Source organism: Larimichthys crocea, chromosome VIII, assembly GCF_000972845.2.
Source record: "Larimichthys crocea isolate SSNF chromosome VIII, L_crocea_2.0, whole genome shotgun sequence".
NCBI classification, from domain to species: domain Eukaryota; kingdom Metazoa; phylum Chordata; class Actinopteri; family Sciaenidae; genus Larimichthys; species Larimichthys crocea.
The window spans coordinates 25,785,660-25,813,583 of record NC_040018.1 but is presented as its reverse complement, the minus strand read 5'-3'; the positions used below and the strand labels follow the sequence as shown (position 1 = coordinate 25,813,583).

The following is a 27,924-nucleotide window of genomic DNA, read 5'->3' as shown; positions in this document are numbered from 1 at the left end:
AATGCACTTGGGTTAAATGGTTGCAGATGTTATTATTGTAGGTGAGAAAGATTATGAACTTGAACTCTCATGAGTTGCCACTGGGAGATACTAATGTTGTTGACTGTTGTTTTTTTCCTACAGGTGCTGCTGCCATCAGAAAAGATTGGCAGCTGGTGGGGAGGCAACATGTTCACTGTTAACAACATTGGCCATAAAGAAGAACTGCACTACATGCTTGAGGCTGTCTGTGAGTCTGTCTGTGCTTACTGATAAGTATATTTTCTGTTGTGTACCCCCTGTCCACATTTCTCTTGATCCACTAATTTACCTCACCTGTTTGAGTATATATGTATACATGACATCTGTCTGTTTATAGAGATTAGCTGAAATCTCATCATTCTCGTGTATGAAACTGCTTATCGGAGTACAGAATACATCTTGGCCAGCATACGAAGTCCAGAAGCCTCAAAAACACTGACCCTTGAGTGGATAATTGATGGGTTTTAAGATTTTTAAGTAAATCTATGAAGGCCTTCAAAAGCAGAACATGCAGCTAAACTCTACCAGCGGTAATCCTGAAGGGTAAGAAGATAAACATTATTTTCCAAAATAGGCACATTTTTAGATTTAATTTGTGCTTTTTGTCAAAAAAAATTAATATTTTTTTAAATATTATTCACTTCAATCCCTCGTGGGCCTTAGCAGATATTCAAATGAAATGCACTAAGACAAAAAAAACAAACAAACAAACAAAAAAACACTAATCAAGCTTTTACTGAGGCCATAACCTGTAACAAGAGACAACAAGTAGATAGTGCACAATTTTAGGGTCACAAGGCAAAAAGGTTGAGAATCAATGCTCTACAATATCGACAGTGCAGAGTAACCTACGTAAAAGCCAAGGTATGTTTCACTAAACATCATTATTCAACAGTCATACAAGGGAAGACACTAGAGACACACATTTCTCCAGCAGCCACAAAGCACACAAATGCTTTTTTTTGTAATTCGAACTGGGCATGGCGCCATGGCCTTGTTTTCTCTCTATGCTCATATTTTCTTAATGAGCTACAATTATTGCTCCTTTTAGCTCTACATAGACTACAACCCACAGTTGGTAACAAGAACTTAAATTGACAAACAATTAAGTTTTAAAGATGCAGATCCTGTGATGGAAACAAATGGCTATATGGAAGTCACTAGGGAAGATGCCCAGCTGGCCCAGGCTTTTGCAATTCTAAAATTGTTGCGACCCCTTTGACTTTCAGTGTGCTTACACATTTATATCTAAAAAAGTCAGTTTTATCAAATTCTCATATCAAAATATAAGTCAAAGAAATCCCATAAAATTGAGAAAATTTGTGGGTGTAGCTGTTGAATGGAGACAGTATTAGATTGTGAAACCTGTTGTTTTGCTTTTAAGAACCTGCAGTCAGTATACTTTGTCATATTTGTAACAATTGTTTTTGTTTTCTTGGCATCATAAGATCAACGGTTTGAACACGAGACAATGTTGTGACAGACTTGTGAAGGAACCCTTACCGTAATGTTTTTTTTTTTTTTTTTTTTTTATAAAGCATGCATAATTTGAAGAGTAGTGACTCAAGGATTGATCCTTGTGGAGTCCCAGAGAAAATGTCTGCAGATTTAAAACAACTTACTGAAACACAGAAACTCCTTTTAAGTTAGATGTAAACAAATTAAGACAGGACCTGCTAAGTCAACTGAAGCCTTATATTATAGATATATATATAGATTCTATTGTCAAGGTCAAAAACTCCACAGGGGTACCTGTAACCATGTAGTGCCTTAACCTAACAAATCCTTGAAAATTGCATAGATTTGGTAAGGTACCGTACTACTTTCTGAAGGTGCTGACACATCATGTCCTGATCAGAAAATGATCATATGTAATCTTAGAGAAAAATCTGTGTGAAATGTTATGTGATTTGTCCTGTAATCTTTTTCTAAAACCAAATCAAAATTCATATTTTATATATTTATAGCTTAATATTTTGTTAGTCCATTTTTCTTTCCTCTTCTTGTGTCTGTTCAACAAGTCTATGCTGTTCTGCACTACAGGTTTGTATGGTCCATGTGACACTGTATCTGTAGCCCTCGCAGGCTGTGACTTTGCTGGGATATTTGAGCAGAATGTGCAGTCACTACTCACATGGTTTTAGCTGGGCCGGGGGTTGATTATATACAGTATATCACAGTAAAAAGCATGCACAAGAGAATGATGAGGACGATAGTCAGAGAGAGAGGGGGGATATAGAGGAAATGTATAAAGGATTTTAAAGACTCATTTGTCTGGCTCCTTAATGAGAGGAAGCGGAACAAAGACCCCGGCTAATATTCCGAGGGGTCTAATTAAAATTAGGTGTGATCCGATGGAGGAAGGAGCCACAGAGGTGATTTTAGTCACAGCCCAAAAGAGACCAGCTAATTAGGGAGAGTGATGGCCTTTACTTGGAAACCACTGGAGAGTCACAGGGCACACACATTGTCCACGTCCCTCTGGCCTGGCATGGAGATTGCTGCCATGCTCTTTCCTACAACCAGGGCAGTGAAAAGAGGACACTACAGGGGAATGAGACAAGAGCACCAGGCAACAACAGGGTCGCTGTGGTCAGTGGGCGACTGTGGACTGTGATTGGACAACAGAGCAAAGATGAATTCCATCCCTGCCATTTCTCATTTTCACACACAAACAGCTGCTCTATTTGTGCTCTCCCTGTCCATGTTTCACAAGTTTTCTTCTCAAAAAGTAGGATGGAAGCAGACTTCAACTCAGACTAGACAATGTTCCCTAGCTGCATGAAGAAGTCCAAGATTTCAGCCTCCCACCCCATTGTATCAAGAGAAAATAACACTGACGCCTGAAAAAATAAATTAGACTCATCCTCGCCAAATTTCTGCATAATTTCATTTCACTGCTGTGATCGGGATCCCCTCCAAGCTGTTTGAGCCATGTCACTCTCATTGATGAAAAAAAAAATATCAATAGCTATTTGTCAATGCGAGCATTATGTATATGAGCTATCGGGTTCTCTTTGATTTTTCCCAACGGCTTGTACATGTTCATCATACCTTTGACATTGAGGGAATGCCATCTTGTTGTTCTTTATGAGACTGTGATAGCACTTGCCCTAATCTTAATTGATGGTGCTGTGGCTCATCTGCTAAAAGCAGCCTATATTTATCTGCTCGGACTATATATGTGCACTAATAGCAATTGCTTTCTGCTGCCTGTCCTTGGGAAGCTGCCAGGAAGACTGTGAGAGGGTAAGAAGTATCATCCTAATGTCTCAACACCATAGTGCACTAAATCATTCTGTTCATAATAAAAGCACATACAAGGACCACACAGATACAAGCACACAAACACAGTCTTGTAATTATCTTTGGCAGCATGTTTTATTCAAAAGAGAAGAGGTTTAAACGCGTGTCCTTCAGTCAAGACTCAGAGACTGAGATGATGTGAATGCGAGAAAGACCTTGACTCTATCTAGACTCAAAGCAGCTCTCAGCTTGCAGAGACACTTCCACCCAATATGACCGATTACTTTTCACCCCACAGGCATGGAATTGTCAAATGAAGCAGCTGAAACATCCATGTGTCTGAAATAGACTGCTCGGCTCCATGTAAGCTTGGCAAGCTAAATCATAACAGGACAAAGCATAACTTGGTTTGTGTCCATTTTGTGTCGGTTACCAAGGATATAAAAGTACAAATGCACTGTCAAACAAACAGAAAGAGATTTAAACCAACATAATATGCTAAAATTATAATGTAATTATGAACCAAGATAACGGGAGAATACTTTTTTTTCCTATTGATGATTTCTCATAAATTATTGGCTATGTATGGTGATTTGTGAAGACTGTCCTTCTAAAACGACAGGATACGTTGACTCAACAAGTGCCCCAAAATGACACATATATGCTCAACTGACAAAGCCCTCTTACAGGCATAGTAATGGGAGCAAAGGAGGAGGAAGTCAGGTGATGGTGTTTTATAGACTGACAAGATGGAGGAGGTCAGGTTGGATGGATAAGTTAATAAACCATCAGACTTTAACACTGGACACAGATACATTGTACAGCTACAAACGTTACGTCAGAGCATTGTCAGATCTGAAAATGACTGCACAATTCGTTCTAGAGAGAGAACTATTTCTTTGTTAATTTTGAAGGATTTGTTGAGTTTGTGGCGTCACATCAGCCTAAATCAAAACAGTCTAACTTTTATAGGATGTAGCTTTTTGCAAAAACTGTAAACTAGGCAGGCAAACTCTGTTGATGAAGAAAGTTGATTCCCATCAGGGGAGTGATGCAAATTATGTAACACTGAACAAGAAATAATCTTCTGCAAACTAAGCGCAAAATGCATTTTGAATGTCAGCAGCCTAACTATATGCAGGACTGTGCATAAAACAGTGACGAATCACATAAATAGCTGTCACTGGATAATTTGCATCCTAGTATACCCAGAAAATACATTCATGTTTTACATCCAATGCCAACATTCAGTGCCAGTGTAGGAGATAGTGCAATAATTTTTGCATATATGTTTTGATTTTCTGACTACTGCACACTGGGATTCTGCAGAATTGTCCAATAATAACTTTTTTTGCGACTGGATTGCAATTTACCAGCAGCTGTATATGATTTGAAATCAACAAATTCAAATAATTGAATATTCACTGGAGCTTTGTTGCAACAAAAATCTCATGAAATAAAATGAACAGATTAGATCAGGATTTCAGATTACTATCTGAACTACTATCAGGAAAACTACAATTATTAATACATTGTCGGCCAAAACAGATGTCTTTTATGTAACTCTTCCTTGGATATAAGGGCAAGGTAATTCCTGATAGATTTGTATTCACTTTCCATTAAATTTAACAATTTTACACCATATCCTCTGTATACTGTACTCTTTGCAGGGGGGAGACAGTTGGAGGTAAAAACAACAAAACTCTACGAGCAATAATTTTAAGGTACCTGACATAATATTGATTAGATGTCTACAGAAACTGAGAGCAGAACAACTTGTTTGGTATTCTTTATTTTAAAAATGTTTCTATTCTAACAGTGCAGACATTGTTAACAAACTTTCCCAGCAGCAAGTTACCCTGACAATACTTCAAGCCATTTGCAAATTCTCACTACAAACCTACAGGAGTCCAGTCTTTGTTTAAAGGCTCGCTGTACTGTGTTACACTCTAAAACCACTCAAGTGGGACCTGATGTGCCCAGTGGCGGGGATCTGACAGGCTACGGGTGCCACAGCAGGTTTACAAAGACCTCCAATGAGAAATTGATCTGACAACCATCCAAGGGTAAATCATTTCCACAAGTTAATTACTTTGGAAGAGAGAGAGAACAAAAAAAATAATAATAATAACACGGCTGAAACTCTGAAGCATCTGTACAGATTGTGGGAGCCAGGTCTCAACTGAGGGAACACCACTACTTACTGACTGATGGACCACACAAACTGCTCTGTGTTTGCTGCAGATTATGGATCATTCTGACTTTAAAAAAAACTCCAAGACACTGCATTTTATATTCTTTTAAGGCGCTATTAAAACTCAGATCTCATTTTGTTATCTAATTTCATCTGTGTTTTCAGCTAAATGATTTTTTATAAATGTTGATTGATAGCCAAGTCTTAACAAAATAAACATGCTTTCTTCCCCCGCCACATTTTACACCATGCAACATCTTTGCCTTTTAGCCAGCCAATTTACACATCGTCTCTGATTAGATTTGTGCATTTTAATAAAACCATGGGTGAACTCCAATCTCCTCTAAGTGACTTTAATCTGCTCAGATTAGTCGATTTGTACCACGCGTGAGTATAATGCAGTGAGAAGGGATGCATTTTTATGGATAAGTAGTCAATAACATCAGCATGTTACTGCCATAGTGCTCCTTGGCTGAGATCCAACCTGTTAATACCATTACAACAATACTGGTAAAAGGCCTGTTGGCTTTGCAAATTGAGCCACTATAGGCTCGCTGGGATCTGATTGGATTTCCCCCAGTCCTGCGGCTGGGAACATGTGTTTCTGCGATCCCCAGAGCGTCTGTCAGTGATGTTTCTTTCCACCAGTGGAAGGAAAGAACAGAGAGAGAGAGAGCGGGAGAAGCACCCGTGGCTATTTACAAAACATTCATTGTTTTATCTGTGTGAGGCAGTCAGAGGCCTTCACAGTCCTCTCCACCTCTCATTAATCAGTGACAAAGCCTTATTTAAGTGCTTGTTGTCCTGACCTATTCATGACTGACGTTGGCATTTAAGAAATACCAGCGAAGAGCGGCACGGTATCGGCAGGGTGGGTGGGACGAGTCGGTCGACGCGTAGCATTTTAGTCTGAAGCCGAGCCATTAATATGTTTCTCCTCAGAAGAAGCTGTCACTTTGGTGACAGTCCCCTTCTCAGACTCATCAGTCAGCAGGTGAAGGGAGTTCACTCAAGGCTGATGAGCTCAATGGGTGATCACCTTTTTGAATGAGAATGACTGAAAGATAGCAAGAAGTGCAAGGCTGCAACAGAGAGACAGGGCGAATCACCTGTTCAGAGAGATAAAAGAAAGAATAGAAAAGCTCTAGAAGACAGTGAATGAATGACAAATGAGTCATCTGTTCACAATAGCACACAGGAAGGGAAATCAGTGAAGAAAAGAAAAAGAAGATAGGAGTGGAGAAATCAAGACTACAGCTACCGACAGAATGACGTATGACAGAGATGGCTATAATCATTTCGGTGATGGTGTCGATGAGGTCGATATTCCGCCAGCCAACAAGTGAGCGGAGAAGTGGAGGCCCACAATGCATTTAGTTGCCAAAGGTCAACCTCTCATAACTTCCCCTCCTGACTCCTGTATAGCTAAACATCAGTCAGCGTGGCTTCATCATTAACACGTTCTCTGTCAAGGCTTTATCACAGGTCAAGTTCAATGGCACTCCTGGCAAATAAAAGCACTTCATAACTCAGCCGCTTTATAAGCGTGACTGGGTGATTGACAGTGGCATAAGTGATGAAGCAACAGCAAAGATGGATGGGAAGAAGAGCACAGATGAGTGTGAAAGGAAGGCAAATAGGCAGATAGACGGTGGCAGATATAATTGGAATTTGGAAGCAAAAAATCCAACTTGAAAAGCATTACAATTACAACAATTGGACATGACACATTACAACAGTGGTTTTCTGTCTGTTCTCACTTTTTTTTTTCTCAACTGCAGAAAACCCTCGACTGCTGTTACCACTCTCTCCACCTACATGTAGACAGCACAGGGAACTCTTTATAGTGAGAGCTTGTCAAAAACACATTTCTGAGGAAAGTACAAGTTAGCATCCTGAAGTACATGTAGACAATGGAGGATGAGAGAAAGTACAACAAATGAAGCACTCGCAATTTATTTATTTTAAATCAATTCACATTTAGTCCAGAATAATTGTAGAGTGGACTTAATGCACACATTCATTGACTCCAAAAGTAACTCACTTTGTGTGAAAATTCAGATTTATAAGATATGAAAATACAGTTAAACTACCGTAAATATTGGAAAAATAGGTAGAAGTGTAAAGATTGACTTACTTGGTACATACGTGAATTATCGTATTTAATAGTCTAAATCAAATTGGCATACATTTTAAATGGGTACATGACAATCCATTTATTTTGCATGAAGAACAGTAACGTGTGTCTTCCACTCCACAATCAATAAATATGAGTTTCATTGCATTTGACATCAGTCTCTGCTAGATTCTAAGCATGTTTCACTTCAGGAGAACCTTATTCTTGGTGCACCTCAGGTTGCTCCTGGTGGAGAAGAAAAAGTTTGGACGAGAACATTTTCCACACATAGTTGAAGTTACAAAAAGTTTCTAGTATATGCTTTGTGTTGTTTTATATGGAGTTGCCCATAGTCTGATCCCATCATAATTGACTCATAATCTGACCCCACAGAGAATAGTCGCCGTTGCAGTTCCTCTCATCTCTGTGGGGTATATATTTTAGCATCGTTCAGCTCATTGTTTCTATTTTCAACTATATTTTTTAATTTCCGCTCACCACAATCATCAAGTTGTTTCATCCTCAGCAGGCACAGTGTTCTAGTGAAAAAGCTCTATAAACCCCACTGTACATTACCTGCTCAGCACTAAACAGCAGACGGACACAGTCAGAGGCACACTGGGGAACACAGTGGAGCATTTAACAGAGCCAGATACTTTTGAGGAGTTGGTGGTGATCAAAACAGAAAAGAGAGTGGTTTTTTGACTAAGATTAGTCAAGTGGAACGCAACCCCCAAATGAATACTAATGTTGATAGGCAACTGTATAACTGTTCCTATTGCAGCTTCAAGGAAACGTCACTCAAAATCTTTGTAATGCCACAACTTTCATGACAGTAACAACGGCCTCACTACAAAAATAAAATCACTGAAATGTTGGTGATAAAATATTCTGCATTGTACATCAACGCTGCAGTATTGGTGTAAGTTTTAATTAAAATGTATGGTTTTCCAGTTACTTATAGTTATAGTTAGCACACAGAAATGATCATTTTTAAATGTTAAATATAGAGTATGTGTGAAAATCACGTCCTGTACATCATTTTTACTTTGTTTAAACACAGAAATAAAAAGGATCTTTTGAAAAATGACAGATAACGACAGATAAAATGAAAGAAGACTAATTCTATTAAATATTATATTTCCCATTGCTTTAGAAATCTTCAGGGGCACAAAAAGTAAGTTAATAATAGGTACAGATGCCTTTTGAAATCTGAAGTGGTCTTCAAGCGGTTTGACGAGTCCCTGCTGTAGGCGCGGGTTTATCAAGACTGAAATGGTTTCAGATTCCTCTTACTGCAATGGTAGTCCAAGCTTCAGAGGTTAGTCACATAATTAGACAGTCTTCTAGTGAAGCTCTTAAAACATTTCAAGGTCATACATAAGAATAGAATCCATGCTAACAGATTTTAGAGCACGGTCAAACATTACAGTGTGATGGTGCACTTTCTATATCTGTTTCAAATTATTTAAGAATATACTTTCACTATTGATTCATTCTGAGCTGATTCAGGTTATATAAATACACTAAGTGGGGGGAAAAATATATACTTACAGAATAACCACTGCATCTTCAACTAGAACGTTATGATTGTAATGCACCTTCCGACCAACCACACCCCATCCTACCCCCCTACTAAACCTACACTATTTCTCTCCTAAACCAATAATCCACCCCCCTCCCTGTTGGGTCCACTCCCTCACTTTTTTCCCACGGATCGCTACATCCCACATGTTGGTATTTAGATACCCTGCTTGTCATCTAAGACCTATCAGAGCAAGGCAAGTCTTCCTGCCAGAAGTGATTATTAAAAGATGTAGGAAAGATGGGGAGGAGGGAGGGTTGGGGTGTAGCGAAGGTGGAGAGCAGAAGCAATGCAATAAGAAAGACAGGGGCTGGAGAGAGAGGGGGAGGGAATAGAGGAGGCCCCACTAGTGTCAAGCAGGGCTCCCAATTCAAAGAGGGATTTTCACATTATGATTCTGCAACAGTGTATGGCATACTTCAAAGACCTTATTACAACGGCCTATTAGCATTCATGCTGCCATTCACATCGCGAGTCCAACACCTGCATGGGAAACAGCACCACGATTTGCTGCAAGGAGGACTAGCTGAGGATCACAGCACTAGGGAAGATGACTTGAGGAGGAGGATACTTTTCAGAGTGAGCAGTCACAAGACATGAATTCTAATTAATGCCACTGTCTGAATACTACAATGTTGATTGCGGAGAAGAAAGAAAATGCATAATATTGTTTTTCAGCATGTTTCTTTGTTCTCCTAAAAATTTCATACTTCTTAAAGTATACTATTATTCTATAATTTTCTTGCCGTCAACAAATGAACTCAAACAAATTAAAAAAAACAAAAAAAACGCCAAAACTAAAATACCAACAAAGTAAACAAAGTACCATTAAAGTACTTTGAAGAGCTGTTATTTTATTCATGGCCTGCTAATGTTAGGTACATTTGACTTGGTATAGTTCTTCTTAATTTTGGAAACACTGCATGAATTAAGTCATGTTAGATTTAATCACATGGTTAACAAAGCTTGATGAAGCACAAAAGCTCAGTTGCAATGAACATCATTGGAGTTGACTAACCACAAACTTTTAGATACTCAGGTCAAAAAACACCACAGAGGAACGACTAATGCAGCTGTTTGTAGTTTTGCAATTTGATTCTAGTTGGAGAGACAAAACCAGAAAAAAAACAAAAACTGAATTGCTTAGATGAAGAGCTGCAGAAGTATGTAATAAAGGGTTAGCCGGTGCTTATTATTTGCATACTTCTATTGTTGGATTTAGTCTTTTTGGGAAGAAATTGTTGACAATATGAAGAACACAGAATATTGCATGCTCCTGTAAGTGAAGCATTTTATGTAGAAGACACCAGAGCAGACAATCTGTATGACACTAAAATGGATGGCAGAGTGAACGGGGTACTAGGTTCATATCTTGAATGGAGAAAGAAATTATACTGCAAAAGAAGCAATATTGCCCTGACCTGAGTAGTTGGATTTAACATTTTATTCTAATACCAAGTTGTTTTATTTATGATGAAAAGGGGAAAAAATGCATAACCAGTGAGTGCCACTACTATTAATTAATCTGTGTCCTTGTTTATTCTCCTAATACTGTACACAAACATAATCACAGAAACATGCTGCTACACTGTATAACAGTCAAATGTAATTAATTTCCACAGTTATTCAAGTGTAATCTTTGTCATGTATGTTGTCTATTTTTTAGTGCATCACTGCCATTTCGCTCACTTTGACTTGTATACATGTCAGCGGATTATGTCTGTTTCCTACCAGCCTTAGGATATAGTTTATTCACTTAAGCATGCTCAAGTCGCCGATGAAGGACTTTTGATGCAACTGCTCTCTCTTGCTACACCCCACAAGCTGTTTGCTATGGTTCATTAGCTTTCTGTTGAGTTGAATGCTAACACTTGATATTGTTGCAGGCTGTTCATTCCACACATTTCCAAGTGCTGCCCAGTAGCAGAGCATGATTGGAGAAAAAGAGTGCCTGCCATTATAATGGGACAAATGTTGTGTTCACAAAGTGCCAACGGAACCAACAGTTCATCATGAGAACTGTGAAAAGGTGGCATGTCATGAAGAATGTCATTCCTTTTGTTTCACTAATTGATTATTCTGGTTTAAAGACACTGAACAGGACAATAGGCTCTCTTAAAATATGATTTAAATATGTGTGAGACAATAACTTGTCAGAATATGAATACATATAAAGCAATCCTGTGCAATGCTGGCTGAAGAGGAGCTACTGTTGTCACAGGATTATGTTAGCATGAATCACCCATATTCTCTAAGTCAGTAATTCAAATATTGTCTTCGTAAGGTAGGCTGCCATTTATGTAAAGACCATAATTATGAGCAGCTGAGTGGGGAAATGTTCATCACCCTTCTAGTTGTAGTATTTAAACAAATGTCAGCTACAAAATGTAATACTACAGAAGTGTCAAGAAACAGGTTGCAGAAAGGTTGCAAAACTATCATAACTGGCATTACATTGAAATACAATAAAGTATTTACTCTAACGCAACGGATTTTGCCAATCAAAAATGAATACACGGTTTGTTTGCATCTGATTTCTTTTCTGCTACAAAAATGCAATCACTTTTGATCTTAAAGGAACATACAAACCCACCCATGATGGAATAACGGGAAGTTTTCCTATGCTGTCAATCTCAACAATGGAGCATGAGAGTGTGTAACAGCTAACACAAGAAAAACTTTATGTGTTGTGAGATATGTTCATTTCTGGTGTTAGCATGGTTATCTGAAAAAATTTAAAATATAGAAAAACAACAGACTTCAAATCACTTATACAGAAACATCTAGCTTAGGTTAAAAAAATTAGTTAATGCACTGGTTGTACATCACCAAGCAAGTTTTTGTTATGGGAAGCATTTGATGACTTTAGACTGAGGAACATAATAAAAGTAATTATTAAGTTTCATGTGTTACATTTTTAAAAATACCCACCTCAAAAAATACCCACTTCAGTACAATGGAGGTTAGTGGAGTTTAGTCATCATCGTCAAGTTTCTCCTATAACAATATAGCAGGATAATCAAAATATCTCGCAATTTCTTTAGTGAAAAAGTAGTTTTAGTGAAAGGTGTCTGCAGGGAAACAGGTGACTCAAAAGACACACCGACGTTCTTAAAAAATGCCATTTTTCAAATATTTATGCGCCACAAACAAAATTACTTTCGCCTCTGTTTTACAAGGCTAAGAGGTGGATAAATATCTCACATCCATCTACATTAAAAAAAACTATCTAACCAAAACTTAAATACCACAAAGCATGGTTGAGAGAGAGAGTGTTTTTAAACCAACCCTTTAAAAATTGAAATAACCAGACTACCACAAAATTACCCAGTGAACTCTGATCTGGCGGCAATGCATGGACATCAGCAGGCACAAGGAACAGATATCTAACCTGGCACCAGAGGTAAACACACACAGGGAGGACAGTTGGTTGGATCAATATGGCTGCTTGGAATAAGAAGTACTGTGCTTTTAATACAGATTGCACTCCTAAATGGATGTGAACGTCTGCTCAAATACCTCGCAGTGTTAGTCGGCTTAGGTGGAGTCAGTGCCAAGACTTTTCTGTCTTTATCTCTCACTCATATTAAACCCGTAGTGCTTCCCCTCAGGTGCATAAATATTTGGGGTAAAACAGACAAAATTAGCTGTGTTTACTATTATCATGCCAAATGTATTGAACAAATTCAGCCCAAAGGCACTTGGTCAATGTTTGAAAGTTATTAAACACCCACAAGGCATTTATGTATCTGCCTTTACATCTAACTTAGCTGCAGTTTGACTGGGCAGAGGACAGAGGATCATAGCGGCCCTGTTATTCTCTCTGATCAGAAAGCCTCAAAAAGAAAAAGAGACAAATAACGATCAAAGTATAATGAAAGAGAAAGAGAGAAAAAAGTTAACACAGGATGTATTTCAAACATTTTAATGAGTCTACTCTTAATTAGTGCCACAGGAAATCGATGGTTACCCCAAATGCTTGTCATTAACAAACGAGCAGACAACCAACCCGCGGGACCTGTGCTGAATAACTGTTTTTCTGTCACGTGCTGCAGCTGAGGACCAGAAGGAAATTTTGTGAAAGAGTGTGTGATTTTTCTGCACACCTGTGCTTGTGTGTTAAGCAGTCTGCCGAACAAAGCAGAGTACTGATATCTGTAATGGTTAGAGGTGAAAAAGAGAATAGTTAATGTATCTGAGATGTGTGAATGCAAAGATCTGTAATACAGTGCATTTTACCTTGACTCATCATTTCTGCTTCAAACTTAAATTTATTTGAGTTTTAGAAAAAAAAATATTAAAAATAAAAAACCTTCCCATTACAATTCATCCTCTTACAAAGGATCTTTTATTTTTAACCACAGGCTTTGTCAAATTAAAGCTCACCTAAAAGTCTGGTGAACTTTCTTTCTTTGCTTGTTAGATGGAGAAAAAAAAATCCCAAACATTCTTATTATATTTCAGGAGTGTAAGTGTAAGAAAAAAGGACAGAGGTATTGTTACAGTTTTTCAGATATGGTTGAAAGTCATGATGTAAGAACGTTTTCATTCTGAGCCTGCTTATAACTTTGCAAGCAATGTAGGACAGTGACATCATCCACCTCCACAGCTCTACCTGCTCCTTAAAATGGATTTAATGGCATGCATCAGAGCCATTGTCCTGTCTCTAAGTGACCCTACATGTTAGTGGATGAATGAATGGAAATACTGTTTTCCTTCCTGCAATCGCTTCTCCAGAATTGCACCTACATTTATGGGACACATGATTGCATACTTACGTAACCTACATCAAAACCACTGCAAGTGTCAAAACATCCCAACATTTTATTTTTGGGATATTAAACCAGCAAATAAACCTGCATCAAGTTATAGGAGCTTTGAAGATTAAAGTTAAGTGTCGTCTCATTCGACATTACAGTAGGTACTTTCATGCTCAGAGACACCATAATTTATTTTCATCGGGATCTGTCAGCATCAGTTGCAAGCAGAGTATGGCCTCTGTTTGTGTTTGCTTTGACTTGCTGAGCGCTTGATTGGAACACACAAGTTTTAAAAGGGGGACAAGCCCTCTGACTTTGATGGATTTCCGGGCAATATTAGTCAGCGAGCATGTATCCCCCTAAGCTGTGGTGGAACTGATCGAGGTTGACCAAATAATCTGCCAATTCCCTCCCAAGAAATGCAGAGACGACAAAAAAACGTCTAAGTCTCTCAAGCCCTCATCCCTGAGAGCTGGATCAGCAGTTGTGTCAAAAACTCCCGTTAAGAGCACAAGATTTTCAACTTTAGAGAAGATGGTGAGGGGACTTGCAATTTCATGGTTTCACTTTTAATTCATGTTTAATCACACAATCGTTTACAGGATCACAGAGCGAATACTGATGGAGTGTGACAGTATCGTTAAAAGAATCGTGAACAAATGTCACATCGTTGGTACTATTATGCAGCTTGAAATTAGCTGTCACATCATTCCCTTAAACCTCTTACTATTCCTCAGGTAATGAGTCAATACTCAAGAACATTTCAATATTTGTCTGTTTCTAAGATGTGTCATGGGCTGGCCTTGAAACTCCCAGCGCTCTTTCATTCATCTTACTTCATAAAGCTTCAGGCTTCCGAGCCCCATAAATGCTGGAATAGATTGTGTCAGTGTTTTTTTTTTTTTTTTTCGGGCAATATAGTCAATATGGTTTATGAAGTTGAGGTCTCCCCAGGTCACATGAGAGCAGGACATGAAAGCCAAGCGCTCAGCCTCCACTTCACAAACAAGCTGTCCGTACTTCAAACGGGTGGCAAAGCTGCCCCACATTTCTTCTCTTTTCACTTCCAATAGCCAACTCCGCTAATGGCCGGCGGCTCTCTCCATCTCCCCTCTCCACCTGGCAACAAGAGTGTGCTCGCAGCCTCGGCCAAAGGTAGCCTGAACCGTGACAGCACGTGGCACAGCACTGGGCTTTTAAACACAGCCACATGAACATTCACCTAGAAATTATGTTCAGCATTTTCCCACTGAAAATATAAATAGCCTTTTTACATACTCAGATTACTTTTTTTTTTTGTACTCCAAAGCCATGCTGTTGGTCACAGTTTATTGTAATCGAGGTCTGTGTGAAACAAAATATCTGTTCGATGAAAACAATGTTTGCCCAAAAATCTTTTTTTCAGGAGGATGAAAAAACATGTAGACACATTCAGCATCAAAAATAGAAATGTATGCTTACGAAGTTATAAGTGAACCATTTTCCTATATAGTTCATTATTTTACGTGATTTACGTGGATTGTGACCCAAAGCAGCTATGCATATATCAACCTCAGTTGATAAACTATCAATAGCAAAGCTGTCCTACATGTTTCCAAATGGCACACTAGCCTTATCAAAGCTATTTTTTATATCTTGAATAATTGATGTTGATTGAAATCAACATAATCAATCTGACTTGTTTCAGATAGATCACAGAGCTTAGTGTTTATTTGTGAATCAAAACTCAAAACATTATTTATCCAAATCTTTCCTTCTTCTTTCTATCCTACGTACATGATGTAACAAGACATATTTTCATTGGTCAATAGGATTCTAATGCCGACTGTAGATAAGGAGAATACGCACGCTCTTTATGCAAAAAAAGGTAAAAAAATCATCAAAAGTGGACATATTTGGTTTTCACAGGACAGTGACAAAACATACAAACAATAGTAAAAAAGAAGGGGAGATTGATTTCCAACACCATGTTTGCTGATAATTTACTCCCAATAGTATACGTTTTTATTTTTATTTTTGTCTCAGACCAACAATGTGCCATAATGAAAGTATAAAAAACAGCAACGTATTCATTAGAGACATTTATTAAAACATTAAATGTCTTTCTGTGTGGAATCTCATCAGGCAGATACATGAAAGCATTGGAAAACTATGCAGAGAATGTTATGGGTTGCAGTGGACTGCAAAATGTCAGCGACATATAGTTTGGACCAATGTATACATCATCAATGTATACTTTACATCTGGAAAGCTGATTGGTTAATCCAGCAGGAATTATTTTTTTCATTCTTTCTTTTTTTCTTTCTCTTTTTGTATTCTTTTGTAGTTTTTAGCTTACTGCCACAAGTGATCTTCTACCAAAGCATCTCTTCAAAGCCTTTATTATATCTGATTGTTGATATCGGTTTCTTTACTGAAAGTTTGTCAGTGTGTCAGTGTCTTTCATTTCCTGCATTTATTTCATACTATGGTTCGCTATATGATACTGCTTTGAATTTCTACGACATACATCCAATTCATTGAAGTGTAAAATAAAAACATATGTGAACGATATTCATGTTTATTTGCAGCCCACGGTATCGTAATTCAAATCATTTTTTAATTTTTTTTTTCCAGAACCGCTTATCCAAACCCAGAACCGTGTTGCTGTGAGGCGTCAGTGTTAACCACTGCACCACCGTGCCACCCACTTAATTCCAGCTTAAGAAATAAAATATATTTGTATGTTCTCCAATAATCATCTCTGACATGCACCTACACAAATAATGTACAGTGCATGGAATATGGGTAAAATGTCAGGATTATTTCACTTGTTTGTGAATAAATATGTATCATTCTTGATAGAATGTTCTTGGTCTAATTCTATGAAGACCAAGAATGTGTGGTTTCTGTGTGTTGGCTGTAGACTGGTAAAACCTACAGAACTGCCTCTCAAACCTGATTGTAATCCTGTCTTTTTGCCCCTTTAGGCCATAACTTGTGCCTCTGTCTATTGTTGCAAAGGGAGTATATTTATACATATAGACAGAAAACACATTGACCAGGCTTATCATCATATACCTCCGGCACTGAGCACTGTATTATCCTAACAACAAACCTAACTGTACAGTACAGCGTTGCCTTAAGGTAACAAATGGAAAGTCGCAGTATTGGAAAAACATGTCTTTAAGCAATAACTTTTCCAAAGATTAATGCACAATCCAACAAGTAATCTTGAATTAAAGGTGTTGAACAGTCAACAATTGTAGGTATGTAGCTTTCATCCTGAGATATGTGGACTGTGCTATGTGTCTACATGTATGTGTATGCTTGTGTGTATGCAAACACAGTTTTTATCATTTGCCAGAGAAGCACGCATGTCTCCTCTGCCTGTCTGCCACCCCGATCATCTCCACTGGCCCCCTCCACCAAACTTCCCCTTTTCAGTCCAGTGCATAAGGACCCCTCCCTTTCTCCCTCACCGTGCCGCCAATTTGACTGGAACAGCGAGTGCAGGCCGGGCAGCCTTCCAGGAGCCTTTCTAAAGCAGCTGAATATTCATCTTCATTAGGGGTATCACCACCCCCGCTCCGTCCAGGGCTGGGTCCTTTTAACAAGGAGCAAGTGATCCAAATGGAGGATGGTGGGGGGGGGGGGTCAGACTCCAATGGGCTGGTGGGAGGTGAAGATGAGTTTTTTTTCCTTCTTCTTCTTCTTCTTATTATTATTTATTTATTTATTTTTTGTCCAGAGGCTGCGTAGGCAGCTGGCCTTGTCAACATATTTTTAGTATTTTCCTGCTCTTGTTGTTTTGACACAGTAGGAAACAGACCTGTGTAAAGAAAGCTGCAAATAGGTTTTGAGCTGGTGCCATTGATTTGTCACCACTTGTTGAACACCAACAACATGGGCAGAACACTAAAATGTCAAGAGCTGTCAAATCCTTTTTAAGATATTCCATTTGAATGGCAATTAAATTAAACTATCACACATTTAAAATTGACTTTGCATGATAAGTGGATAGTTAGATAGTCATTCTTGTTTGGAAAATTGTTTTTGTTTGTTTGAGCTTCATAGCTTGGAGGGAGTTCTGACTTCAGATGAAGTCTATGTCAAAAGGGCACAGGCAGAGTTTTTTTATTTTTTTTTTATTTTTTTTATGGCTGTAGTCAACCCAAGAAACTCTTGGCCACTGAAATTATCCTAAATTGGGAAAGATGCTAACATCAAATCCTTCGTTTGAAGTCGGGTCATAGACAACATGTAATGTCATCACATTAACATCATCTTAAATATTTAGAAACTACAGGTTGATTAACAGGGCCTGTAATACACTAATCTACTTTTTATAACAAGTATTGTACTTTGCCACTTTTCAAGTCACATCCTTTAGAGAGTAAAAAAAAAAAAGTTAGATGAAAAAGTCAGTGAGTATGTGAGAAAATCAACAGTTGCAGCAGAGAAGAAACTGTAGGAGTCCAGAAAGCTCCATGTCCAGAGAGGAGACACTCTGTAACAGATACATGTTCTAAATGTGAATGTTCACTGGCCGAGAGTCCGGGGGGTATGGGGAGCGCAGTCAGGGCACCTGGGCCAGGGCTTTTAGTTAGTGAACAGTTTAATCAATGCACAACAATACAACAACAAAAAATGAGGATGTTGTCATTATGGGTTATGGTTAGCAATGTTGCACATCAGCATAGCTGCACCTATCATATAATTAATCATTGACTTAATACACCGCCTGGTGAGAACTAAATGACCCAAATCAAACACACCCATAATGTTGAGAGACCATTAGGTGCACGCTCGATCTGGCTCAATGCTAAATGCTAAAATGCTCATACTGGGTCCTCCTTTTATCTTCAGTGAGGTTTGTAAGGCCTTTCTGCTCTTTTTTTCCCTGGCACATTGTGACTGTAAAGCCTCATTCAACTCTCACGAGGTTAAGTGGTCTGTTTAAGTGGGACAAAAAAAAACTTGCTGCAGGTGAGTATAATAACAATATTACTTATTGTTGTAACTTGCTGTACAGATAAGAGTATCCGCAAACACTATGTTGCCTAGCAACAATATATTGTGTGTGTGTGAGTGTGTGTGTGTGTGTGTGTGTGTGTGTGTGTATGTGTGTGTGTGTGTGTGTGTGTGTGTGTGTGTGTGTGTGTGTGTGTGTGTGTGTGTGTGCGTGCGTGTGTTAAACTGTGCAGTTACTTCCTTTTCTGATACTGTATATAGTATGTTTGTTTGTGACTGCAGTCACTGTGGAGTCACACTGGTGTGTATTATTATGTTATACATCTCTGTGTGATGGGTTTCCGCTGTTACTTCCATAAGAAGTATCAAGCTATTTAATTCATATGGCTTAATAATGTTTGCTGCATCAAGAATCTCTGTTTAAATGTCTCATTTCATTTCATTTTCAGAGTTTTATTAAAAGTAATACTTTTATTGGAGTATAATATTCTTGTACTTGTTCCATTGCTGAAGTATGCGATGTTGAATAATGTAAGCAGTGAAATAATGTGTGTTTTGACTGCAGGCAAACACAGTTGAAAAGTATAGGAGCGGAGTAGGTGTCTTTAGTGTTAGATCTCAGGGTATCTCATGGACCTGAGGGCAAAGAGCTTCGCGAACAGCAGAGCTCCATGCAACCTTCCCAGAGCCAGGGCTATTTCTTAGTTGTTGCAGTATATGTATAAATTTGACTCCTCTGTCAGAACGAATGGAGAACTTCTGCAAAACACAAGCCTTCACACCGCAGACATTTTCTGCCAATTACATCATTTATTTCTCCCAGTTCTGAGTCTAAAAGGGATTTGCCATTCTGATATTCCCCGATGCCTGTCAGATTGTGCATTGAGTTTCTGCCTAAACCCTTCCAACAGAGCAATTAAATATACATTACAGCTTTGTTTTGAATTTGTTTTACCTCTCTAGCAATTAGGTACATGATGTGTATAGCCATATTTTTTTATTGATACATGAGCCAGGCTTGATTCCAGTCACTCCTTCTGAATTTTCAGCATAATTAGAGGTAAAATATAAAAATGATTCAGACTGACTTCCAGCTAATGATGAAAATATACTATAGGTTTGATTATATAATCCAGGATTTTTTTTTTCCTGCCGTCTTTGCGAGAGTAACCACCTGCAAATGCATAAATCATGAGATGTAAAGGAATATAAAGTAGGTTACAATGGCTGCAGGTTATCAAATCATACTCCGCTGTTATCTTACCAGTTGAAATCATTTGCTTGTGTTTACCTGAAAACTTCAGCGACCTTTGCAACATTGGAATATTTATGCTTTTTTACAATTACTTGCCAAAATAGATCAGCATTTGTTGTGCTCAATTTTCTCCCAACTAAGACTTTGCCTCCTCAAAGGGAATTTTCTACTCCTCGGTGAACAGCCTTTTTCTATAAAAGTATGATAGAAATTGTCTGTGACAACCGCCACTCAAACTGAGCGGCCCATAACGACAAGAGAGCCAAGAACAGGCTTAATACTATTTATAAATCTCTGAAATGGCAGGGTTTGCAGTAAAGTGTGAAGGAATAAGGGATGGAGGGTAGGAGGTGGTATATGTGTTTTTTTTTTCACCCCAAAGCTTCTTATGACCTTAGTGTTCCTCCAGTCTAAACATAGCCTCACTCCAAATACAATGGAGCCTTCCAATCCAGAGCATCCCCTAAACAAGCATGCATTTTAATCACAGTCACACTGCAACACTGCTGTTTGTGTTTAATGGGAATAGTCTGGAGATTTTCTTTTGATAAAATCATATATTTCAGTCCATAATCATTCATGGTTTAAATATTGTGTTCATTATCTGTAAACCAGCATAAAACTCTGCAAAGTCTGTTCATTAATTTTCAAAATTAAATATTCCTAATCCCAAAAATAGCTTAATCCTGCACACCATAATTTCAACTCTTGACTCTAAGGCTCCTTACTTTTCCAAGAGCACAGCAAGTGTTCAGTACAACACCCAGTACTAAGAAGTCCCAAAGGATTAGCCAGATTATTGAATCACGGTTTTAGATAATACCATCAGTTACAGTTTACTTCTGAGAACAGATGCAAAAAAGGGCAATATGGCAATGTTGTGAATGTGCTAATGATAGCAGCAGACTTCTCATCCAAATAAGCAGATGTGGTGAAGTTTGAACAGCTGTCAAACGTGATGAGCGTGACACAAGCGCCTGCAGTGGAAACTGTGGGACTTTTCCGATGACATAGCGGCCTACACACCAACAGAACATACCAGATGACAAATCACACTATCTGTGAAACACCTGGCGCTTCTCTTTGAGAGATTCAGGGTAAAGAGACATTATAATTTCATCAAATGCAGCATACACAGGTAAAGCATATATAACAAGTCAAAGATTACTAAAATGAATGACAACAAAGCAATCAAATATGCACCCTCGTGTTTATAAAGCTTTTTCTGTAGGCAAGAAAATGTTTTTAATATCTCAAAATATAGAATATAATCATGAGACTCATCTACGATTGTTTTTGAACCTAGCACCCTTGGTTGTGATGTCATTGTCATTGGTTGTAAGCTCTCAATTTTAATGTGTCACTACTGTCTCTTTTAGGGGTCATATCAATCAAATCTGAAAAAACAACAAAAAAACAACAACAACATATTTTATCACCTTTTGCAGTATCTACCCATGCAGATGATTATGGTTAGGTGCGCTGAGATTTTGTCTCTGAGATTTATTCCTCCACCCCAAAACAATGGAGGTGACTGGAGTTTTGTTTGTGGTGCTCATAGCATTGGAAAATTACATATAAAAAGACTCAATCACAGCGTGTCCTTCTAGAAACAGAAGTTATATTCTGGGTGATGAACAGAGGTCGTGGCCAACAGTTTTATCCTATTCATGTGCAACTATTTTGCATTAGTGATTTATTTTCATTGGCAACATGGAGTTCATGCATAGCACATTTTACATACTAATTGTATAGAGTATGTACTACATGCTACGAACCAAGTGGAATCAATGACCTGCTTATCAACCTAGCAAGACTAAATACCTGGGTTTCCCCACCAAGCAGTCATAACTGAAGAAGCCTCTTGGATTAGAAGTAAAAACATCATCACGGATATACAAACAAGTCCACTTACCCCAGATTCTACTCTTCTTGAAGAAAGATGACCTGGACGACCAAGAACCTTTACAGACTGCTACTTACAATAGTATTCTGTTTTTGCAGTTGCAAGAAAAGAGGAAATGACACGGGTTGGACTAACTACATCGCTCACAAATGATTTAAAATCTTTACATTGCATACAACACAGGTGTTATTTGCCTTTAACAGTGGTGGCCTGTGTACTTGTCTTATACTTGTATTAGATGTCATGTCTATACAGTTTATGCAGCATTACATCATAAATGTGTTTTTGTAATTATGACAGCTCCATTTAACAGCGCCCGCAATTAGCTGATTAATCATTTAGCTAACTATTTTAATAATCCCTTAATCAGTGATACATTTCACTCCTCTTTTCTGTCAAACCTCTGAATCTGGTGCATAGACAGATAATACATGCTTAATAATATCATAGCACTGCTAACTGTTCATATAAATTAGGTCTTAATGTTTTATATGAATATGATATACAGTATATAGTATCTTTTATATGTATTATTAAAATAGTGAACACTCTCCATGACAGCTGAGCAATCTCCACAAACTGAACATGTCTTCAGGAGCTTACCTTTTAAGCTGCCTATGATTGATTTTTACATGTGCATAAACAGTAAACCTTTACATAATATGCCTATAAATGCTAAAGTGCAGTGAATTATTACATACAAAATACCAAACATTTGTTGGCTCCATTATCTCCACTGTGAGGATTTACAGTGTTTCCCTATCTTATCATAGTCAATCTCTGTCTTTTCACTATCTCGTAAGAATAAGCATGTGTGCGATGATTTGATGCATTTTACATACAAAATGAAAATAATAATAATGATAAAAATCAATTGGATACCATTAATAATAAAAGAATAATAGTCATTAGACCTGGTTGTAGGAAGCCTTTAAGTGCATTTGTAGAATACATGTGAAGTCTATGTACATTAATTCATGTACTGCTGCTTTCAGCTCTATGAATCTTAAAAAAAAAAAAAAACATAAGACATGGACTAAACATTTTTAAAAAGATCACTGCCGTGTTAAAGCTTTCAGAGTCAATCTATAGGATGACTGGATCTCCTTCACCTCACATTCCCCACTTGACAAGCTGCCACCGCTGCCTCCACTGCTGTGTTCTGTTACAATTACAAGATTAATGGACAGGGTGGATTTTGGTTCACAGGAATTAATTGTGTCTCATTTTACTCCCATGCCCCGACAGATGAAACAATCAGGGCAGTAAACCTGGTGGTGATTCTTGTCAACACGAGTGCAGATGCAAATTAATAGATGCTCAACAGGCCATAACTTCCCAGAGCAGTCTGGGCAGGTTGAAGATATAGCGGATATGCACAAAGCGCTCTCAGAGTTATGGCACTAAAACATTGTTTTGTTGGTTTTCTCCTTCACTTGTTCTCAGAGTTAGGGTCAAAATGTTGTGTACAGTGCATGCATCAACTTAATGTCTCTACATATACTACTACCTCTACAAAACCACACGTTTCATCCTGCACAGTACCTGACAGTAACTGGTATTTGTTGTCTACCTGGTTTGGTCCACAAAGGACTAGTAGACTAGGCAAGTACCACATTAGATTCCAGTTGACTAACTGGATAAATAACCTTGATCAGAGGTTTTCAAAGCAGGAAGTGGACCTCCCCATGGGGGGCTCCAAACTGTTTTAGGGGTTGCTCAATGAATGGATGTGATAGTGATAGTACAACAATGACATGAACACTTCAACTGAAGTATTTCCTTGTTTTGGAAAGAAGTATTGTAAGATTTATCACTTGACAATGTACCAACAACCAGTTGTTGATAGAAAAGTAGATGGATATAGGTTGATAGATATGCAGATATTAAATAATACAACACATTTCCTGACAACAAAACAATAAATCTCCTTCTGTCTTTGCTCTCTGATAAAAAGACACTGCCACTTGGTTTTATCTGCATGAAGGATCCTGTACAGCCTTCCATTGGTTATGGAGACTAAAACAACTTCCTCAGACAGAGAATCTCCTAACCTGGCCAGATCCTTCCTCTGCAGTGTTGGGGAATGTCAAGGATCCTTTGAGCCATTTTGAGTTTCCAGTGATGGATATTGGCAAACAGCTTGCCTCTGTGAGTAAGGATAACCTTCCATTTGATCAATCCTGCACCCGTCTCTAAGACTATACCCCCAATAAATCAATAACCTAGATGTGTTTGCCCTGGTGCTTTCCATTCTCCGCAAGCTCTTTCCATACGCTCCTTTCCTGAAGTACCTTTCTTCTCTATTGCTACTCTCGACACATCATCTTTGATATTAATGGCTCTTTGTTCTCCTTTTACATATAATTTTTTTGCCTTTTTCTTAGACGTGGTCTAAAAGCTGTTGCACATTGCGCCGTCTGCTAATTTGTCATGATACAGTATTTCCCAGTATTTCCCAGTGTTTGTCATCAAACAGTACTTCACACTTGGCTGTCTGTTTTGGTTAATTTTATCGAGAACAAAGGGAACTTTCTGTACGCAGCACCAAGGGAAAAGCTTTTTTGGACTGTGGAAGCTACAAGATATGGAAAACCAAACACAGAGGGAATTTGATTGAGAGTCGGGACAAGTGGCAATTTATCATCAAACAATGAAGTAAGTCACTGAGAACAACAGAACTTAGGGTGTTAGTGTTAATATTTTTCCATTAAGATTATTCCAGCCTGAAGAAAAAAAACACATTTTTGCTTTTAATTTCATGTTAGAACAGAGTCATTATTTTGTAATACTCATAGGAACAAGTTTGTAGATGCCGCAATTAAATTTCCTCAACAAAACACTTTTGGTGCGGCATTGCAATCCCTGCAGGATTGCTGGTCCCCTTCTTTCTCTCCTAGATTCAGTGAAAGGGGGTGTTTTCTAATGACTTCAAATAATCTCACAGAGCGTCAGCCACATATACCAATTATTAATTAGAAACTGGAAATTCCTCAGAGATCTTGTCTTGGTGCAAGAAAAAAAGAATTAGGTAGTCCCCTAGTTGCCAAGCTGCAAGCCATTTCAAGTCCATCTTCAAATGCAGAGTGTACTGCCAAGTATCCACAAGAGATGTATAGACACTTAAATCAAAACATCTTTACTCAGAATATATAGTGTATTTATAGGCATTGATATAGTCACATGAGCTTTTATTTATGGGTTGTAGTTACAAATTAACATGCTTCTTTAACTGCCTACAAAACCTACAAAAACTGGTACAAAAAGAAACCTAATTTGAAACTGAAATTAGGTATTATCACTATAAATGAGAAGTAAATAAGTCATAGTCATTATTAATCATAAAATAAAATGCTTTTAGAGATTTCGCTGAATGCAGCCGCCTGCTGCTGCAAAAACTGGCACTATGAGAGCTGTGAGAGTGAATAAAAATAGTGTAATTGTGGGAGAGACTCATTATAAAGCTCTGTGCCATGGGGGGCTGCAGATTCATGTAATAACTGTCTGTAGGTTCATAAGTACAAGAAGCCCCTCTCATATTGTCACATTGTTTTATCATTGTCATTTGATACAGTACATTTTCATTATGAAACTACTGATTATAGCTGCTTTTAATTTTGTTATCTAACAGTCTTGTAGTGCTTGATGCAGTTAAAACCAGGACTGAGAGACAAATGGGATGTGCTGTTTTTCCCTATGTGGCTTTAGTTGGCAGATATGTGCACACATGTGAGAAAGATTGAAGTCTGAAGTAACTTTTAATGAGTTATGAATGATAAATGAACTTCATACATTGCCCAATTTGAGAGAGGTTTAGTGCAAAAATGTACACAGATCACACAGGACCCGTATCTTAATTATCTGAGTTATCTGACAGGGCACCAGGATAAGTGCTTTCTAGACCGATATGGTATTACAGACATAGAGTTCATCATTACAGTGAATCATGATGAATCATCTGGTCCATTAGGGCTAACATGTGAACTCTAAATACAATTTTCTGTGGTCAAACAAGATATTGATCCGTCATGTTAAGAGGAACATTCATGGAGATCTTCAGTTTTTGTGTTTCATACTCACTGTGCTGGAGCAATTTTCTATCCTTAGGTTACACAAGGTTATGTGTGGGCCTAGAGGTCCTCAGCAGTATTAGTTGTTTGGCTTTGTTTGGGAACAGTAGGTGCCAGTCTATCTCAACACTGTGCTGGCCAGGGTTCTTAGTCATAATAGATAGCTTGCCATTGACAGTCCAATCTACGTAAACAGACATCTGTGTCTCCAGACTAGAATATACTGACAATAACACCTGCATGAATAAAAACATTTTCTTTGACTAAATTCTGGGTGTATAGTATTTGTGGTGTTATCTTGGGGTTTAAAGTCTATCCACCAGGATGAGTTGTGCAGAATGTAAGACTGACTCAGACACTTCTGATATACTTTGAGAGTGTCTCTCATTCTCCTTGGCCAAGCATCAATAAATATTACAGCATAAGACATCAGAGGCTTCTGAACACCTACTTCCCTCCTGACCTCACCATTGACCCTTGACTTCAGCAATTTCTCCACACAACCAACAGGGAGCATGTACAACTGTATCGCTAACTAATTGCATCCATTGTATTGACTTGAGTAAAGGCACATGGAGACGCTTAATTTAAGTATACATTGCTGTTGTTTTTGCCTCTTTGCTAAGGTATCTGTCCTGTCTTCAAGATTAAAGGTGTTTCTGGGAGAATATTTGTACATGTATATTTATGTTTTGTTAAAAAGCAGTTCATCTGTTAATGGTCATTTATTGCATATAACCAAGACTTGAAAGAACATTATGCATTTTCCATTTGTGACCTTAAAAAAAGGTCAACCTGTGCAAAGGACAACTAATAGTTGTAGTAATGATGGACCCATTCTCATTTGCATACAGGTGCACGCTGTCCCTTTTAGTGTCCTTTGGTTTAGGTAAATTTAGCAAAACATGATTACATGTACCATAATCATAGTATCATACAGGTATGTTAGGTACATCAGTTAGGTTATGTTACATATGTGATAAATTATTATTGTATTATTATTAAATAAGTGGACGTTGACTTTTTGGTTTACAGCTGTCTCCTGGGTGAAAGTCTTGTGTTTGTTGGACACATCTATTCACCCCAACCTCCTTCCTTCTCTATGCAGACTATCCTGACTTCCTCAAGGCTTTCTGACAGGCCAGTACATCTCATACAGATGCTAAAGGAACATGGCAAAACGATGATCTGAGAACAAGAACAGGCTGCAGCTTCTCACTGACCTCACATTGAGGTTAGTTGGCTTCTTTTTTATTCTGCAGCTGTCAGTTAGATTGTCCTGTATGCTTTTATAAATTAGACAAAAAATCATAAAAAACATCAGTAAGATCTGGGTTGAAAACGCTTTTGCTTACTGTTTATATTTTTGGAGTTACACATTGTGTTACAGTAATGTAATGTAATGTTTTCCAAATGAGACCCACATTTATGAGGTCAGGTTTCATCCTCATTGAAAATTTTCTAAACCTCTGGGCTTACACTTGACTACAAGAACCTTCCAGATATTATAGTTTTTAAAAAATATATATATTATTATTATTTTTTTTACATTCCATCAGCTCAGAAGACCCTTCCTCTGTCTATGGCCTGACGACAAATGGCGGCGCTCATTTCTCATCCTCGTTAACCAAGTGGCTAGTCTTCTTAATGAGCACTATTAAAGGTAAAGTGTCATTACCGCAGCACTCTGTCTATTCATTACAACCATCAATGTCTATTGATGTCTGTCTTCATCTCATCATAGGACTCTTCTGCTAGCACTTGTCTCACATTACACTAGATTAATGTCAAATTGCTTCCTTTTTTGCCACATTCAGT

At 38.1% G+C, this 27,924-nt stretch overlaps 1 long non-coding RNA gene across 1 annotated transcript; it reads left to right on the top strand.

Moving 5' to 3' along the window:
* The first annotated feature begins 131 nt into the window (after positions 1-131).
* Positions 132-27,769, top strand: LOC113746383 (uncharacterized). Its single transcript, XR_003462823.1, has 3 exons — positions 132-229; positions 27,215-27,340; positions 27,666-27,769. It is a non-coding gene; the product is annotated as an uncharacterized LOC113746383 (long non-coding RNA).
* Positions 27,770-27,924: the final 155 nt, after the last annotated feature.